The sequence below is a fragment of the Triturus cristatus genome, chromosome 8, assembly GCF_964204655.1.
Source record: "Triturus cristatus chromosome 8, aTriCri1.1, whole genome shotgun sequence".
Classification (NCBI taxonomy): domain Eukaryota; kingdom Metazoa; phylum Chordata; class Amphibia; order Caudata; family Salamandridae; genus Triturus; species Triturus cristatus.
In genome coordinates this window covers 583,274,350-583,294,565 of record NC_140591.1, presented here as the reverse complement: position 1 = coordinate 583,294,565, position 20,216 = coordinate 583,274,350, and the positions used below count along the sequence as shown (strand labels likewise).

General features: G+C 47.7%; 1 protein-coding gene across 1 annotated transcript in view; it reads right to left on the bottom strand.

The window, feature by feature from the left end:
- The window catches only part of BORA (BORA aurora kinase A activator), a 380,772-nt gene that overhangs the window by 325,907 nt on the left and 34,649 nt on the right, over nucleotides 1-20,216 (bottom strand). The window lies entirely within an intron of this gene.

The following is a 20,216-nucleotide window of genomic DNA, read 5'->3' as shown; positions in this document are numbered from 1 at the left end:
CCCACCTGGTGCCACAAATATACTACAGAACCCTTCCCAATCTGGCACATACTGGCTTGGATTGTGAGGCCTGCCTTCCGCAGTGCCATCATTACCTCCTAGAGGTGGCGCAGGTGGTCCTCCCAAGAGGAGTTAAACACCGCAATGTCATCCAGGTAGGCAGCACTGAAGTCTTCCAGCCCAACCAACACCCTGTTGACCAACCTCTGAAAGGTGGCAGGGACATTCTTCATTCCGAAGGGCATCACCCGGAAATGGTTGTGCCCATCGGGTGTGGAGAAGGCTGACCTCTCCTTTGCTCCCTCAGTCAAGGCGATCTGCCAATACCCAGACGTCAAATCAAATGTGCTGAGGTATTTGGCAGCCCCCAACAGATCTACGAGCTCATCAGCTCTGGGGATATGGTGCGCGTCAGTCTTCGTGACTGAATTGAGGCCCCGATAGTCCACGCAGAACCGAAGTTCTGGGGTAGCACCAGGTGCTGCAGCATTTGGGACCAGGACCACTGGGCTGGACTACGGGCTTCTAGAGGACTCAATCACCCCAAGGGCAAACATTTTGGTAACATCATCCTTAATGTGGGCCCTTACCCGGTCAGTCACTCAGTAAGCCTTATGCTTAATTGGAGGACTGTCCCCGGTGTCCACGTCCTGGACACACCAATCAGTGACAACAGATCACTGAATTGTCCCAACAGTTGGCGACAATCACCCTGCTGTTCAGGAGTCAGTGTGCAGGGAGAGGACCACACCTTCTACGGACCCATTTCACTCCCCTGCACACAGAAGGTCAGGAAGAGGCTCGCTCTCCTCTTCCATTCCAGCATTTGTGGCCAGAAGCATGCCCACTTCAGACCTTTCAAAGTGGGGCTTCAGGCGGTTAACATGCAGGACCCGCAAGGGGTTCCTGGGAGACCGCAAGTCGACCATGTAGGTAACATGACTCTTGCACCCCACCACCTAAAAGGGGCCGGTCCACCTATCCTGGAGCGCACAGGGCTCCACTGGGGCCATGACCTAAACCTTTTGTCCAGGCTGAAACTCAATCGGAGTGGCTCTATGATATTGCCAGCGTTTCATCTCTTCCTGGCTGGCTTCCAGGTTTGCCTCGGCAAGTTTCCTGAAACGCAGAGTCTGGTTTCTGAAGGCCAGCATGTTACTAAACACATCCTGGGGAGGTATCCTGGGAGATTGCTCCCAGCCTTCCTTGACCAGACTCAGAGGAGGCCCTCTTACCGGGTGACCATAGAGTAGCTCAAAAGGCACTGAACCCTAAGGACTTCTGTGGCACCTCGCGGTAAGCAAACAAGCATTGGAGAAGGACATCCCACTTACGCCTCATGGGCTCGCCTAGGCCCATAATCATGCCCTTAAGGGTCCGGTTGAATCTCCCCACCAGCCCATTGCCCTGGGGGTGGTAAGGAATGGTGAACTTATACGTCTCTCCACACTCCCCACACAGACTTCATGTACTTGGAGATGAAATTAGTTCCCCTATCGGACACCACCTCTCTGGGGAATCCCACGCAGGACAAAATCCCCATCAGTGCCCGTCCCACCACGGGGGCAGTCACTGTCCTGAGCGGGATAGCCTAGGGGTACCTGGTGGCATGGTCCACCAAGACCAGGATGAACCTGTTGCCCATGGCTGTCTTGGGATCCAGAGGCCCCACACTATCAATGTCCACTCTCTCGAATGGGTTACTCACAACGGGAAGGGGCTGTCGTGGGGCCTTAATCTTCACCCCCCCACTCTTCCCACTTGCCTGGCAAGTCTCACACGTCCTGCAGTGAGCATCTGAGCTCCTGTGCATATGGGGCCAATAGAAGTGGGTGACCAGCCTCTCAAAGGTCTTGGTCTGCCCCAGATGTCCGGCCAATGGAACATCATGAGCCAACCCCAGTAGGAAGGTCCTGAAGCGCTGGGGTACCACGAGCACACAGGCTGACCCAGGCTCAGCAACCTTGGGCTCGCTGTAAAGGAGGTCGTTCTCCCAATAGATCCAATGTGACCCCATCTGATCATCTGCTGCCTGGGCAGCGGCCTGTCACCGCACCCCCTCAACAGAAGGGCAAGTTTTCTGTTGCTTGCAAAATTACTCCCTGGAGGGCCCCCCTTACTGCTGCCAATGCTGCTCCAGGCCCTCCTGAACACCCTTCGGAGCTGTCATGGACCGAGTGGTCGCACAGGCCCACTCAAGCAGGCCCAACATTTCCAAATGAGACTCTCTCCACCGTAGCCCACAGGGAGAGCTGACAGCAGTCACACTAGCTCCGGTGTCCCAGAGAACCTCCATCCTATGGCCATTGATGGTCACGCACTGCCGGTGCTTCTTAGTGATATTAGGCAGTGTGGGGTTAGGGACCTTTTCAAAGTCTCCTAGCGATCCCACCCACCTTGGACCTCCACCCCCCCCCCCCCCCCCCCCACACAGGGCTACACTGGCAATCTGGCGGGATGGTGCACAGGGTGGGGCATGAGGGGGTGCATTGGGGATCATAATACCGGTGGCCTACTTGACCACACTTGATACAAGTGAGTGGCCCCCTCTGAACAGGCCTACCCGTCAGGGACACTGACTTCTTCTCAGGGGGAGGCCGGGACACCACAGCTTGGTTCCCTGGGGAATTACTTTGGGGCCCTCTCTGGAACTCCCTCGGTTTACCCTTGTCTCCCCCCCCCCCCCCCCCCCCCCACTTCTCTGCTGGGGACCCTGCCCACCCCTGGCAAAGTCTCCCATAAAACCTTTGCGGACCCGGGTGCTCACCCAGCGGTCTGCCTCCTCAGCAAGCTTCCTAGGGTTAGTCAGCTTGCTATCAATCAGGTGCTGGCGTAGCTCTGGATAACAGTTACTAGAAAAATGCTCCCACGCAAACGAAACCATAACTGCTCAAAAGTTTCCACTATGCTACCTTTTACCCAGCGATCCATTGCTCTGCAGAAATACGACATTCAACCCATGTGGTGCCCTCTAACTTCTTACAGGTTCCAAACCTCTGCCTGTACATTTCTGGGGTTAAACCAGAACGGGTCAAAGCTTCCTTCATATTGGCATACACCATCCCGCTCTCCTCAGGCAGTTCCAGCAGGGTATTCCTACCATCACTCACAAAGCGTCCCCACAACCCCGACCCCCCCCAATCCTTCTCAGGGACCCGGTGGGACAACAGGGCTCTCTCATATGCGGCAAACCATTGCCCAATATCCTCACTTTTGTGAAAATCCTTAATGACATCTTTAGGAATATAAACTCCACTCTCAGGAGTTACTGAAGTTATGCTGTCAGAGGGGGAGACTGGGACACTCTCGCCCTGATCTCCATCTCCCTCAACATTCTCTCATGCTCCATTTTCATTTTCTCAAGTTCAATTGACAATCGATTCTTCTCAATGTCTAACTTCTGACTCTCAAGGTCCTTCTGACCTTTCAATTTAGCCATCTCCAAACTATGCCTCCTATCTCTCTCCCGGTCCTCCAGCTCTTCTGGGGTTAGGCTCCTTTGGGATATACTAGTACCTGGATTGGAGGATGTTCTATCTGCCCCCCACTGCATCATCCTGCCGCCCTCCAGCACTCTCTTCCTCATCCCCAGCGGACTCTCTCGCTTCCCACCAGGCCTTCAGCGCTTTCTGGTACTCCTCTTTCCTAGAGAGGCCTATCACGGGGACTGCAAATTGCTTACAAAATGACTTCAGCTGTCTGGCAGTAAAGGTATCCAATCTTTCCTCCTCAAAGGTGCGATTCTCCAAATCATTGGACGTTGGCCTTCCTCTACTAGCAGTACTCATAGCTGCTATCAACAATTCAATACTAAGACAACCAACCGAATACTAAAAAAAAAAAAAAGAAATTTGTGGCTGCGCTTTGGTCTACACTCACCAGTGGTGTTTACCAGTTATTGTACATGGATCACAAATGCAAGTCCTGATCCTCACCGCTGACCGCCAATGTTAGAAATGGGGGTCTCCAGTTGGCAATGGCAGGCGCCAATGTCCAAATAGGGACCCTTCTTCCTAAGGCAGGGCCAGTGGGCTCTCCCCTTTGACAACCCCTGCTCAACCCTGAGGTAACGTAGCACGAGCAGTTACGCCCATCTCAGAGGCATTGTGTGAAGCATTTATGACCACGTAAAACATAGCAGTAACTACACCACAAAAGGACAAAACTCAGGTAGGTATAGAAAAATATTATCTTTAACAGTTTAACTCGAAATTCTCAAAGCGTTTCAACAACTACAATTCACGTCAACCAGTAGGGACTCCACAAGGCAATACGAACTCACCAGAACGTGACACTGACTGAGTTCAAGTCCGAAGCCTACGCGACCCGTTGCGCACCAGATACCCATTGGTAAAAGGGGACACAGCACGCAGCTTCTCGAAGAAGCAGAGACTGTGACAGGCGGACTCCCAGCGACCACAAGTCTTGGCTGCAAAGGTCCATAGCGTGCACCCACAATGATTCAGGCACTCTGGGACAGGCGGGCTCTCAGCGGCAGCAGCACGCGGCTGCGGCAACCCGGGCTGGTGGTGGCAGTAATTCTCGTCGTGCAGCTCCGTGGTGGGCTCGCAGCAGCTCATAGCTGCGGCGGCCCACGAGACTATAGCAACAATCCTCAACAAGGGTGAACAAGGTGCAGGCACACCGTAGCCGCAGCTCTCTCATAGGTGCGGCGGCCCACAGGACAAATCCCAATGATGCGAAGCTGACAGAGGGACGGGCACTCAGCGGCCACAGCTCTTAGCTGCAGCAGCCCACAGGACAAATCACGATGATGCAAAAGTTGACAACTTAATAAATTCTGGTCATCAACATCGAACAAGATGAACTTGAGATGTTAACTCATCAAAACATTGATGCTTCAGTGAACACTGAGTTTCCAATTATTGCAAGAGGAATGATTGTCAGTGAGGAACTGGTCCTGCAGAGATATTCAAAAAGGTACGGGCCATGTTGTTCAAGAACTTAACAGCACATCGGAGGAAGCCGACCTTCTTGTTGTGCCACATGTTGAGTGGGTTGTTCAAAATGGTTCCAACAGAGTCAAGGAAGAAAGTCACCCACGCACTCCTAACCAGCAGACTAGACTACAGAAACGCCCTCTACGCCGGCATAAACAAGTCTCTATTCGGCAAGCTCCAAACGATACAGAACACCGTCGCCAGACTGGTTCTCGGTATCCCTTGACACGAGCACATCAGCCAACACCTACAGAATCCCCACTGGCTCCCCATCGAGAAGAGTCACTTTCAAGATACTCACCCATGCCTACAAATGCCTCCACCGGACCCCAATACCTCAACCATAGACTTACCTTCCACGTACCCAGAAGAGACCACCGATCTGCCAACCTCGTCCTCGCCGAAACCCCACGCATCCGCAGAGCTAAAGCAGGGGGAAGAGCCTTCTCCTACATTGCGGCCAAGAACTGGAACGAACTCCCGATCGACATCGAACAAACTCCCGATCGACATCAGACGCGCCCCCTCCCTCAACACCTTCAGAAAGGCTCTCTAGACCTGGCTTTTCGACTGAATGTAACTGTGGACCCCCCCTCAGCACCTTGAGACCCTCAAGGGTGAGTAGAACGCTTACAATTTCCCTGATTGAGTCACTGTAATGTCAAATGACACCGATGTTCATTTTTGTGCTACTTAGATTTGTTGCAATGTTCATAAGTCAAGGATTGTCAGAGTTATGGATTCGTTATGGAACAGGAGCGAAAAGAGACTTAATCCTTCTTCATATTTTGTACAAGAAACTTGACCCAGAGATGCCCAGTGTTCTTATCAAGGCACATATTCTTATGGGTGATGACACTGAGCAAAATTGGAACAAGCTTGGAGCTTTAACTTCTTCCTCTATTATGGTTGCCATTTTCCATGATGGCAGAAGGGTTGTTCAGAGGAGTGATTTTCTGTCTCTATAAGACTAATTGACCCCTAAAACCTATGTTGACAGCAAAATGAAGTATATAGGTCTCATGGTTCTTGTAATATTACATCACTGTACGTCATCTGCCATTTTTTTAAAAATGTTGTCCAGAAAATTTTGGACCGGATCAGCAACGTCTACCCAAACTAAATTACTTCTCTAATGATCCAAAAACAAAATCAAAAATTAAAAACTCTGGACCACAATTTTTTACGGAGGTATATCAGGGGGCCGGGATTGTTGAACAAAAAGCCATCAAATAAATTACTATCTCCCCATTTTCACCCACATAGGCCAAACAAAGAAGAACCAGCCCCCGATTATCCTTTTCTACTTTTCCCAAAAATTGGGTCAGATTCAAATTTTCCTCATCACTCCGAGGTGGTCAGAATGGCTGTAATTTGCCAATCCCAGCACCAATATTACATTTCGCCCTGGATGACAGTCAGGGCTACCTCGATGGGGTTGTGGTCACTGTAATCTGAATGGATAATGGTGCTGTGCAATAGTGAGTTTATTAGATTACTGGCTGTGAAAATATAATAATTGACTGATGAACTGTCCCTACCCCAAAATGTGGTTAAACCCAGATCACTAATGTTGACCTCATCCATCACATTATGGAAACCAAGTGATGAGAGGAAGGCCTCCAGCTCCGTATCACTGATCGGGACCCTCACGTACATAAACCTCCTTCCGTAAATTTGCAGGCGACGACCTTGCATTAAACTCCCCAGCTAGGCACAGGTGTGCTTGGCACCCTTCACCAGTTACTAAACCCAGAATGAGGTGGATATATTTAAACAAACCAGGGAACCTAGAATTTGGGAAACAATCAAAGTCATGGTTATAAAAAGTTAAACAAATACAAGGTGAAGTCCTCCTTAAAAAGCACAGCCTGAAAATCTCTACCAAGAGTATTGAATGCCTGAGCACTGCCACCAGTTAACAAATCTATCCAAAGAGACAAACCCACAGATGCACGGAAACAAAAAATGTGACGGAGTTGCTGGCATACAAACATTGAAACCCATCGAACAAAATAGGCTAAGGAGCCCAGGTTTCCTACAGCAACAAACCAGTCATAACTTCTTGCAAAGGGCTGCTATTCTGGGAGATGTATTTTGGAGCAAAGACCAGCGATGTTCCAGCTTAAACTTTTCATAGGAGAGATGGGTACATTAGGGGTAACAGTGAGGGGGGCTTGAAACAGAGGACTTTGGTATGGCAACAGCCAGCCTGGTCTAGCAGGACCCTATTGATAGGCAAATTAAACTCCCCCAGTTAATCTCAGTGAGACCATTCGAGCTGTAAACGCATCATTACATTCCAAAACTGGCTTGGGCAGTGAATGAAAACTCCAAAAGGAGACATTACCCGAGTAGGAGGCTTATTTAAAAAAATAAAAACAAGCATTGGCATAGCCAATAGGTCTCGCCTTTGGGACCTTATAAGGGTTTAATTATCCAGCACAATATCCCTGGTGCAACAACATCAACTGTTGAATGGCTAAACACTTAAAAGGCGAGACCTATTGGCTATGCCAATGCTGGTTTCTCTGAGTGCCCAACACTGGTCTGCAGCGCTCTGTTGAACTGCCCATATGGGTGGTCAGTTTTATTCAAGATGAGCCATTTATTTACATAATTTTTCTATAGCGCTACTTCACCAGCTGGTATTAGAGTGCTTTACATAGAACATTAACTGTATGTGTAAGATAAACCTACACAACATCAACCAAAAACCAAGTGAAAAAGGTGAGGGGTAATGAGGAGGTTAGGGGAGCGGGAGGGGGTGTCTTAGAGGGGATTAATTAACTAAACATCATGCTCAGGAAATAAACTGAACTAGAACTGCCCCAAAAATTGGGCTACTATGTAATGTATGGACAAGAGTCTGAGATAGTCTTGTGCCCAGAAGGGGAGGTGCTCGATTAAGGGTTAGGTATGCAAGATCCTTGGAGCGTTGTCTCCAGCCTCTGATGGATTTCACAGCGCTAAGCACCTCACTGCAGCTCTGACACATGGAGTCTGCGGCTCTGGCACTGCAAGGTAGCTTCTAAGCACACAAGGCAGCTCACTTCCTTCTCAGCATTACGGACACACGGGGTCTCAGTCTCCAGCACTGCAAGGCAGCTGCTAAGCACACAAGGCAGCCTCCCTCCTTCTCAGCAGCAGGGACACACGGGGCCTCAGGCTGTAGCCCTGAAAGGCAGCTTCTAAGCACATGGGGAGAGGGTGTAGCCTTACGGCTAGAGCAGTCGACCTCAAAGCTGGGGAGAAGGTTTCGAGTCTCGGTAACGACACTAAAACATCCTGCGATTCTGGGCAAATCACTTAATCGCCCCATGCCTAAATGGCAATGCCTTTTATTTATCCATTTTTAAAAACCGATTTCATTGCAAACTCGTTTGTGGTGGAGGTCTGCCTTTCCTTGCATGGCAGTCCTGGGCAGGAAAAAATAAATCGTCCTTAAATGGGTTGCGCCTTCAAGGGGCTCTGTGGGGATCCTTTGCGGCGGGTGTTCTGCCGTGCCTTTGGATTCTGACATCTGAAGCTGCAATTCAGATACCTGGTGGTTCCTCCACCTTTTATTCAGGCAGTGGGGCCACAGGTTTGCGGGGCGGGGTGCTCGCCGTTATTTAGTCGGGCTTTTGCTCTGAATTAGTAAGTCCCCGGTGACACAATGTACGAGCTTGGGCTTATGGACGGACACTGTACTGCATTTAAGGCGCATGAGCAGACATTGTGTGAGGAGCTTAAGGAAGACACAGTATGAGAAACTTGTAGCACAAGGGCAGACAATACCAGGAGCTTAATTAACATACACCGAGTAGGTGTGGCACGTAGATACTTGCAGGGTCAGGTGAGGCATGATCAGACGGAGGAGCCCACACGGCTCCAGTTGGAATGCACCCCCCACCATGCTCTCCACCTACTCTGTTGGAGGCAGGCGCCCCGAGGTGAATCTGCTCAGAGCATACTCTGGCTCAAAGCGCTGTCACCACGTTGTGGTAATAGCTCGTGCTAAATGAACATGGGAAATGGAACCCAAGCTCTTAACTTGGGTGTAAAACGGAGGTCAAAAGCGAGTGCCTCCGGAGCCATCTGACAAGTGGAGTCTCTACAGCCCTCTTTAAGCGGGGTGCTCATCATTAAAAGAGCATTCGCTGTGCGAACAGAGCCGGCTAATTGCAAAGGCTGAGTGTCTGTGTACGGCCAGAACGAGCTTCGAGATGGAACAGGACATTACTAAAAGTGGAATAAAATAGTTCACTCATGTGTTTCAGGGCACCTCTAATTTATGGATTTATGCGCAGGTCGCCATGAAGGTCGTGCTTTTATTATAGGAGCACGAGCCAAGCGTGCTGCCCGCGCGGCCGGGGCCCGCCAGTGCTGGGCAGTGTCAGGGAGATATGAATAGCGTTTGGAGCGCCTGGCTGGCCTAGATCTTGCACGGGCCTGCTATCTGATTACAAATCGCTGTTCTATTTATACAAGTGTAAGCGGAGGACCGAGAGATTCAGCAGGGAGATCGAGAGGCGTGAAGGAGATTGGTAGGGGCGGAGGGCTGCTCAGGTTGAATGACGAGGAGCTGCACCTGTAGAGGTGTGGTGTTGACATGACATCAAGGGTTGAATAGAGTGGAAAAGCATGAATAGAACAAGCGCGGCCGCAAAAGTGAAAGCATTTGTAACATGAGCCACAACAGATGGCAACCCTGCGCACGGCTGCTGGCTCCCCAGAGCAAAACGCTCTGGCAGTAAGCCTGATCCAGAACAGATGGCACCCTGCGCGCTTCCAACACCCCTAGGCCATGGGAGTGAAAGTTTTGAGGAGAGGCGGGACATGCACCCGGAGGAGGCACACCCACACTGAGAAGGCTCTTGGAAGTCTGAAGTGATTCCAAGCGCCTTCTCCTAGAACAGCGCATGCGCGCTGCGCTGTAGGCGAGACCTAAAAATAAATAAGTAGTAGCAAAACAATGGGTTGGCGAGAACCCTCCATATTAGATCTTATCTTCCTGCGACAGAATGGACATCTAAAAGTTCACAACAATCCTACTCAATGCTTTTTGGTGAGGGCCCCACCCAGTCAACTCTATGCATCATTATAATCTCATCACACTCTGTTACCTTAAAGTTTTTGGGGGTACTAAGCTAATGGGTGACCGTATCATACAGCTGGTCACATGTCGGTTTGATTATGCTTTAAAGATGGCACTCGAGCCAAAATCAGCACATAGGGAGACACTGTGGTAGGTAGATTTAGAGTCACTAAATTGGGGTCAGAATCTACACTTCTATTAGCTGTAATAGGTGTGGGGGGGAATAAAATTTGGCTTTGCTCCGGCTGATGAGGATGAGTTTACCCCGACACTCACACAAACACTTGCAATAAGCAGCACTGGCATCGAGATTACGAGAATTGTTCCAGCTGATAGCATTATTACATGAATTGGTTGAACTAGCCATTTTAGACTATGACAGCCAGGTGGTCATTGATCGTGCCAAGTTAATCTTCTAACACGGTGGGTAATTTTACATAGCTCGATGTTGGACAGGCCCAAATCAGGGGGATCTCCCTACTTGCCAGGTTTGGTCTAATGCGATTGTGGGTTCAGCCGGGTTGCACAATGGCTGTTGCTTTTACGCTTGACTGCCGGTTCTTGGGGTGAGTTAATACTCATTAGACTGGGACGCACAGGGGAAATTGTCCAAATTTGCAAATTCAGTTGTGGGGAAACTAGGAGTGTTACAGCTGGGGAATTGCAACTCATCGTCGTTGAATGCGTTTCCTACATGGTGTACCTTGCTGTTGTAGCCAAGCCATCAAAGGTGAACCAACAAACTCAAACAGAAATCTGTTTGCCTCTATAGATTGGACCACAGGACAACCCCCAACACTTAGGCCACTCATAAATACAGCAGTAACTGATGTTATAAAGGGAAGGTGCAAACTGAAGTAGCAAATAAAGAGCAGCAGAGACGAAACTGAGAAGACAGCTTGATAATGAGATGTCACATGAGAGGATTCAGATTAAGTGAAATGTGGATGTAAGGTCTGCCATGTGTCCTAGTTAGGTATGAATTAATAAGTGTCTAGAATGTGCTTGTATAGGAAATAGGAATTGTGAAGATCCCTTGCCCGGCGAACACGGAGCAGTAGCAAACACAAGGAGATGATGGGCGGAGCGCTAAAACTTTTCAGACACTCACCCCCAGTCACAAAACAGTCTCGACTGTGCCTCATGGGAACAGTCTAGCCCAAACTGCCAAGCCAGGTCATCTCTGAACCGGAAACAAGCATCCTGGCAACACCCCTCAACAGCCAGGCAAGCTTGAATTCAGTGGCAAAGTGAGCAAGGGACCCACGTCTGGTTATACCTTGCCAACTTAGGACGAACTAAGCAAACACAAAAAGATGGACGGAGCGCTGAAACTTTTCAGACACTCACCCCCAGTCACAGATCTGGGTTGAATCCATCTAGTTCTTTAGCTCATTTCGCCACCTCAGTTCAGATCCAGCTAGATGCAGATCAGTCTTGACCCTGTGCCTAATGGGAACAGTACAGCCCGAACTGCCAAAACAGGTCTTCCCTGAACCGGAAACAAGCAGCCTGGGACCAGTTTCGGGGTAACACCCCTCATTAGCCAGATTAGCTTGAATCCAGTGGCACACAGACATACAGAACTTGCATGTTACAGGAAAGTTTGCACATCAATCAAGGTGAAGCTTTTGTAAAGTCAGCTGGACGTTCAGTAAGATTTCTTACAAAAAAGTACACGCCGTTTTCGGATTAAAAATTACAAAGGCTGGTCTCCTGAAGACGTGCACAATACTCTTATTTTTAGTATTTAAATCCTGCCCATTTCCTTTAATAAAATGTAGGAATGGTTTAGGCAGCTCTAAAATATCTTTTAAGTATTTATTTCTGTATTTACTAAGTTAACATTTCAGACGCGGGAGAGTGGAATGCCGGATTTTGCAGAGGTGTTTGTCATGAGTTGCAGGAGTAACATGAAAGATAATAAATAAAAATGAATGTAGAGCTCAATCTCTTTCGATGTAAAATGTGATAATGGAGGACGTGCTCGTTTTGAAGACATTATGTTTATCTAAAGCCTGTAACTTGAGCACCTGCAGTCACATATTGCCTTCTCCCTTCCCTTTCATCATTGCTTTCAGCGTCTCATGCAACACTGTACTCTGCGCAGTATATATATTTATTAAATATTTTTATTGTTTTTCCCAAACCAGTTTTTAGAGCTAAACAGTAAACTGTGTCACTGAACACAGAGGATCTCATCAATAAATACTAACAATGTCCATGAGTTCACAGACTATGTTCAAATAGCTGATCATTTCTATTGCTGTAAGAGCAGGTCACAAATCAGCGGTCTCCGTGTCCAAAGTCCCGGGCCCCAGACCTTCACATGCTTTCTGGTGCATGCTCTCAGCTTGTAGATCACCCTCTTCACCCTAGAACAGTAATCTCCAGACCAAGACCACTCCTGTATTAATGGGGGTTCTGACTGTCTCCAGTGCTTAGCAATATCCCTCTTCCCAATTAGAAAGCGGATTCCCGCTAGGGTCCTCGATGCTTGGGAGTCAGTCCAACCTTCTACTTTAACCAACAGTCATTTTAGGGTCCAAAGAAGCAGTGTTAGTAAGGACATATGCCAAAGTTGTGCGACTCTCTTGCCAGTACTGCTCTGTAATAGGACATACCCTTCTGGAACCCCAACAAGTGTGCATCATGGGTTGCTCACCCTGGCCATTTTTTATAGCCCATCAGGACTAAAAGAAGTTCTGTAAAACCACTTCAATTGAATTAAACATAGGTTATAGTTGATAGCAAGCCCTCTGCCACTCGTTGGCATCCAATTCCCCCACCCCCCACTCCCAAGCACTGCGTACACCCTATAAATGGTCAGGCCTTTCAATATAAGGGAACTATCTAATTTCAAAATACCCTTCGTACTCAGTGGTTCCATGACTATTTTTATTTCGCATGGGTTATGATCAACTAGGGTTTCAAGATCCGTGCAGCAAGTATTCTTCGCATGGCTATGAAACCACAGATAGGAGCGGTGATCTTTTAGTGCTTTTTCCAAGTCTGTAAAATTAAGAATATTAGGAAATATTTTACCTTTAAAGCAATCATCTAGATAATAATTGCCTTCGTGATGTCCTGGATTGATTATGCAAACTCTATCTAGGACTGCCAAAAGGACTGAATCAGAGGCTACACATAGTTAAAAATCAAGCAGCTAGGATGGTTTTGCGCCAGCCAAGATAGTGCTATATTATGCCTCTGATGGGAAAGTTACATTGGCTCCCTGTTGCCCATTCTGAAGACTGGTTGCATTATTTTTATATCACTCTAGGAAGAAAAAAAAAAAAAAATTTTTTTTAAAACTGTCCTCCAGGAGTTCAGAGCTACATTTCCAAATGCAATTTCAGATCGGCCCACCATAACCGGTTGGTTCTTCCCAAATTTAAAAAGAAGAGACTGGGTGGTGCCAGATTCTCAGCGATTGCCCCTACATCACGGGAACTTTTCCCCATGACATTACAACTGTCTATCTGAGATTCAGGACACTCCTAAAAACATGGCTTTTTAAATAAGTTTGACTAAGGTTTTACATTGTGATCCTTCTTCTTACCTAGCACAATGAAACCCTTTGGTGTACGTGCGCTTTATAAATTCTGAGCAACATAACATACTACTAAAAACACAAATGCCAAAACTGACTAATCCTTTTCAAATTGGATTCATTTGTGGCCATTTACTCAATAAGAACGCTCACCATTTCTTTTTTTAATTATATAAAAGCAGAATACAAAATATTGTTATTGTCGCACACAAAGAATCACATACACAGAATAAATGCAAACATGGCTCCCTCCCACCGACAAAGCTAAAAAAAAACTGACTATTTACACAGTTTGAACAAAAACCAAACAGAATACAATACAAGTTAACAGTTCACATTAATAGTAGCCCAAGAAAAGGGCTTAAAAGGAATCTTGAAATGGGACTTTAAATTTAAATTCAAATGCTCGTGTGAATGGACAAGGCACCTCTGATAGAGCATCATTTTTTAACCCATTAGCAAATTTGTTTTCCTGGATTCAAATGGCACTTTAATATCACACATATAGTAATGCACAGTAGGCACACAAAATGAGGGTCACATCGTAACATGGCGCAATTCGAGGCATCTGAAAAACAGATCTATGAAGCAGGAGCCCATCTTTTAGATGATCGAATGAAAAGAGGTTACTAATCCCATACATCTTCAAGTTGTGATATACCAATCAGGTACCCAGGAGAAAACCCCAGCAGTTGCATCACTCGCTTAATTTGCGTTCCTATCCACAAGTGAGGGGTGTGAGGTTCTTCGTGTCCACAGGGGTGTCTGAAGTGCAGCAAAAAATATTGTTCTGGCATTAACCTAGACCTTTTATTGATTTTACTAAAATTATGCATCTTCTAGTTGCTAATAAGGACTTTCAGGCAGCCCTTTTCACCCACTGGTCTACTGTAGCTTCATTCACATGTTCTTTGTGCTCACCGTTGTGAGCTCATGCCTACTGGTGAGCTCATGGAGTTCCAATCCTGGAGTCCCCCTCGAGCTGAGGAATGCGAGATCACTCTTAGTACCCTTTATTCTTGGGAACTCTCCAACGGTCGTTGACCGTTATGCCCGTGAGGAACTCCTGAGCTATGTACGAGGCATTCCCTACTCTGCTAATTCCTTATGACATCTTCAGGATACTGAACGGGGACGGAAGGGCGAGGTGATAAACTATGCTTCCATGCACGTTACGCTAGCAATGTGAACGTGGCGGCCATCTAGGTTAGGTGACTGCATTGCGCCTGCTCCTGCGTCACAGCCAGTGTGTGAAATTCCATCAGTAACAACTCCAGAAGCAGTTAGGTTGAACAAAAGCAGGTTTAATCCTTAGAGATCTCATCCATCCAGACTCCATGCAGCAACTCCAGTTATCATCTGAATCACAACATAGAATCCAGTGACATCAAGAATGACACAGTAACATTCTGTAGTTCAGACCCAATGACAATGAAAGCACTTCGTATGCCATGTCTATGACATACTACACACCTCCCCTCGTCACATTAAAATTACAGTACTTAAGAATCATTTTACAATAAAACTAAACAATAATATACATCAAAATGAACAACACCTATTCACTACACATAGTCAAGTAAATAAGATGGTTTCTTGTAAACCCTGGTTGAAACACGACTCCTAACACTGATGGGTTAGGATTAACATTATCATCCTTACCATAACACCCATCTAACCTACCTTTTACCACTACAACCCTATTCAAGGCCCAAATCCTACGATCCTGCGTCTTTATTGCATTATTAAAAACCTTAATGACTCATAGGTTTCATGAACTTGGAAGTAGAATTTCCCATCGGCCCAGGACGTTTAATCATCACCAAGTCACCCACCATAACCTTGGTTACCTTAACACTTTTTTTTTTTAATCAAAGTAAACCTTCCTTAAATTGCTTTTCCCTTCTTTTCTCATCTGAATCATGTTCTTATCACACTCCTTTTCTTTACCTTTTTCCAATTCATAATGGTTGACCCATGTTGGTTCTACATTAGTATTGGGAACTCTCCCACGGAACAGCAAAAAGGGGGTTTTACCCGTAGTTGAATGAGGAGACAATCTATACTCCTCTATTTCTGGCCAACGAGAAAACATATCAATCACCACCAACACAAATGATTGAGATCCATTAGAGTGAATGGGACCCAGAATATCCATGGCAATGTCTTGCCACGGATTCAAAGGACGTCTCCTTACCACCATGGGCTGGACGCGCGTACACTTAGACTTTTCACTCAATGTACATGGTACGCAATCTCGAATAGCACGTTCCACTTCCAAATCCATGCCCGGCCACCAATATGACATCCTCAAGCGCTCTTTTGACTTAGTAATGCCTGCATGGGAAGAATGTACCAACTCTATAAGTTCTTTCCTAAGGCTAGAAGGAGAAATCAATCTCGTTCCCCTAAACAAGAGATTATTATCTGTTGATAACTCATTATGTACTGCCCAAAATTTCCTAGAGTCAGACGATCCAATTTTGTTACTGATCCAGCCCTTCCCAACTAGATCCATGACTTCATTCAACACACTATCCATAGACATTTCTTTACTCCATCTCTCCTCACTAATGATACCCTGATCAACAACACACACCAATTCTTCAGAATCTTCCCAATCATCCTCCTCAGCTGTTTTCCTAGGCGTGAGACGTGACAATACATCAGCCACATTGTTCTCAATACCTGGTATGTACTTTATGCCAAAATTAAACTCCTGCAATCCTATCACCCATCTAGTGATTCTGCTGGATATCAAATCTAGACCCTTTTTGCTGAATATCTCCACCAGCGGCTTGTGATCTGTCCTCACCTCAAAGTTAATACCCCAAAGAAACTTCTTCAACTTCTTAACTGCCCAGTACACCGCAAGTGATTCACGTTCTACCACGGCAAACCTTGTTTCAGGATCTTTGAGACTACGTGACAAACACATGACCGTGTAGGTGCCACCCTCACCTTGTTGTTGCAACACTGCGCCTAAACCCTTCTCACTTGCATCTGTGATAAGGACAGGTTTGATTTTAGGATTAAAACTTGCAAGTGAAGGAGCAGACTTAAGTTTACTTTTTACGTCTAAGAATTCATGCTCACAGTCTTCCGTCCACAGAAAATCCACACCTTTAAGTAAGTGCCTCATGTTCACTGTGTGACTAGCAAAGTTCTTCACGAATTTTGAGTAGTACTCAACCACTCCTAAAAACTTCATGAGTTCACTTTTATTAGAAGGAGAACCCATCTCTTGAATTGTATTAATCAAGTTCTCTTTAGGTTTCACACCCTCACTCGTTATGTTATGACCTAAATAGTCAATGGAGTTAGTCCTAAATTTACATTTTTCTGCCTTTATTGTTAAGTTGTGTTCAGATAATCTTCTTAAAGCCGACCTCAGGCGAACATCAGGTTGACTAGAATCTTGCCCAAAAACTAAGATATCATCCTGATAAACATAAATGCCAGGTAAACCTTGTAGTAAGTTTTCCATAACCCTCTGAAAAACAGACGAGGCCGATACCAGCCCAAATGGCATCCGTTTGAATCTAAAAGTACCGAACGGCGTTATAAAGGCAGTGTAATCCCTACACGACTCTTCCAGTTCTATTTGGTGATACGCCGAAGTCAGGTCAATCGTGCTAAATACCTTAGCTCCCCCCAAAAGAGACATTAATTCATTAAGGTTAGGTAAGGGGTATTTGTCAATAAACACACATTTATTAAGTTGTCTCAAGTCTATGCAGAGTCTCAGATCCCCATTAGGTTTGCGAGCTGCCACAACCGGGGCCAACCATTCGGTCCCTTAGACCTCCTCTATGATGCCACCCTTCTTTAATTTTCCAATCTCTTCATGCATGTCGTCCCTCACCGAAAGGGGTACATTTCTCACCTTACAACATATAGGAATGGCATCTCTTTTAAGTAATATTTTATGTTTGTAACCCTTGAGACAACCTAATTCTTTTCTGAACACATTAGGATACTCTTTTTTAAGACTATCAACTAGATCAATATCCACGTTAACATGCTCCACCCTTCCAATGGAGTTTACATCCCCTTTCAATTGAATAGGAGGAACACCATTAGGATCTAGAAAGACCCCAAGATCCCCTTGATGAATCCAGCTTATAATGCTGTCCCTTTTTTTTTTTTTTAAAAAGACCTTTGTTATGTTTACCAATACACAGCTTTGGCCTACAACCCCTCGGGCCGGCCGCATAGTTGCATACATGCACTTTGTCTTATCTAACACAGCCCAGTGCCGTCAACCCGGGGGGTACGGCGGCGATAGAAGGTGCAACCGTATCATCAGTTAGAGAAGGATAATGCAGGCCTCATTTTCTCTGTGTACAGCCATAAACAAACAGAGAACACCACAATGGCGCCGGGCGCCTAACGGTCAACTAATCCCCCCCCCCCCTCAAACTCCCCTAAAACCAGTCACCACTCGAACCGCATAAACACTCCGTACACATGGGCGACCGCTGCACCCACTTTCCAGCCCCAGGAGCAACAAAATCGTGGGAGTCCTATATAGCCCCTGCGTCATCCTGCTCGACGGCAGGCGGCTCGCAAATGCCACCCCGAAAGTCATTCCATTTGGACCATACTTCCCCCCCCCCCCCCCATTTCCGGGGGCACCCTCTTGCTATATATACAGTCTTTTCTCGCAGCATGCACCAGTCCATGTCGCCGTGCCAGTCCGAGAGTTTTGGTGGAGTAGGGCTTCCCCAGAGTCTGGCAATGTTCCTTTTTGCCACCATTTGACCAAGCGTCACCCAGAGCCTTCCCTTCGGTGGCAGGTCCGTTGGCTCCCATATGTTAAGGAGACACCTCTTGGCCTCCGGACGAATTTCCACCTCCCATACCTCCTCCATACACTTTACCACCCTTCTCCAGTAACGTTGAATCTGAGGGCAGTCCCACAACACGTGGAAGAAGGTACCCGTACCCCCACATCCCCTCCTACAAAGCACTGTGTCCGCCCTACCCATTTTGTGTAGCCTAGTACAGGAGATATAGATTCTGTGTAAAAGCTTGAGTTGGATCAGGCGCAGCCGGGCAGTTATCGCGACCTCCCTAGGGGAGGCTAACGCATAGAGCCATTCCTCGTCTATCTCAAGCCCGTCAGCGACCCACTTTTCTCTAAGGGGCAGCAGCAGATCAGGGGGGTTGTTAATTAGTTTTTTGTATGTGAGGCATATGGCGTGTTCTGGGAGATACCCATCCAGTAACCTATCTTCCAGCGGGGAGGCTTGCGGTGGCTTAGTTTCCGGTGGAATATTGGCCTGTAAGGAGTGCCGCACCTGCAGGTATCTAAAGTATTCAGTGTGTGCCAGCTCATATGTGTCTTGCAGTTGGGCGAACGTGCGGATCCCTGTGGGGCCCCAGATGTCTCTGATTTGGGAGATGCCGATCAAGTCCCAGTTTCGGAAGCCCTCTGTGCTTCCAAGATTGCCCAGTTTTTCAGACGCCCAGAGTGGCGTGGCTAGCGTTAGGACTCCCGCCCATCCGAGCTTCCTCTGGGCAATGCGCCAGACTTGTACCGAATGAAGTGTAGGGCCCGTGAGGTTATGGGCACCTCGTTTGGAGTAGAGTGCTCTCTCATAGTTCCCGCCGGGAAGTAGCCACCTATCCATACCGAAAGCTGGGTCGTTCCCGTCGCCGTATGTCCCGTGATTGATCGCTGTGAGATGGGCCGCCCAGTAATATTTACGAATGTCGGGGAGGGCTATACCGCCGTCGTACCACCCCAATGTGAGTTTAGTCAACGAGATTCGGGGCGATCCCGCCCATAGGAGGTCCCGCAGCGCTGCCTCTATCGCCGCAAAGTAGGCGTTGGGGACTAAGTCGGGATAGTTTTGTAGCGCATAAAGGAACCGTGGCAACCCCAGCATCTTGAATAAGGCTGCCCGGCCCAACAAAGACAGTGGCAGGCGCTGCCAGGCCTTGGCCTCCCTCTGCAGCCGAACCAACGGTGGCTTGAGGTTGCGCTCGTACAACAGGGTCTTGTCAGTCGTGATGAATATTCCCAAGTACCGGAAACCGTCTTCCGCCACCCTGATAGGGCACGCATCAGGGAGCCTCGGGGGGTCGCCCCGCAAGACGTAAAGATGTGATTTGGCCCAATTGATCCGGAAGCCAGAGTTACGCCCGAAACTAGCAAATATGTCGAGTGCCACAATGAGTGACCTGCGCGGCCTGCAAAGGTATAAGAGAATGTCGTCGGCGTAGAGGGATATTCTGTCCTCCCACCCCTCCGTCCATGCTATACCTTTTAGATCTACGTCCTGCCTTATCCAGGCCGCGAGCGGCTCAAGGGAGAGGGCGAAGAGAAGAGGAGAGGGGGCAGCCCTGCCTAGTCCCTCTTGCAAGCGTGAACACCTCGGACAATTTGTTGTTAACCAGTACCTGCGCGAGGGGTTCGGTGTATAAGAGACGCACCCAGGCTATGAATTGAGGTCCAAATCCGAATTTATGCAGGACTGCGAACATGTATGGCCACTCTAAGGTGTCGAAGGCCATTGTGGCGTCTAGGGAGACCAACACTGCGTCTTCCTGCAGTCTGTGGCGCTGCCCCAGAACGCCGTGCAACCGTCTGATGTTAAGGGCCGTGTTACGATGG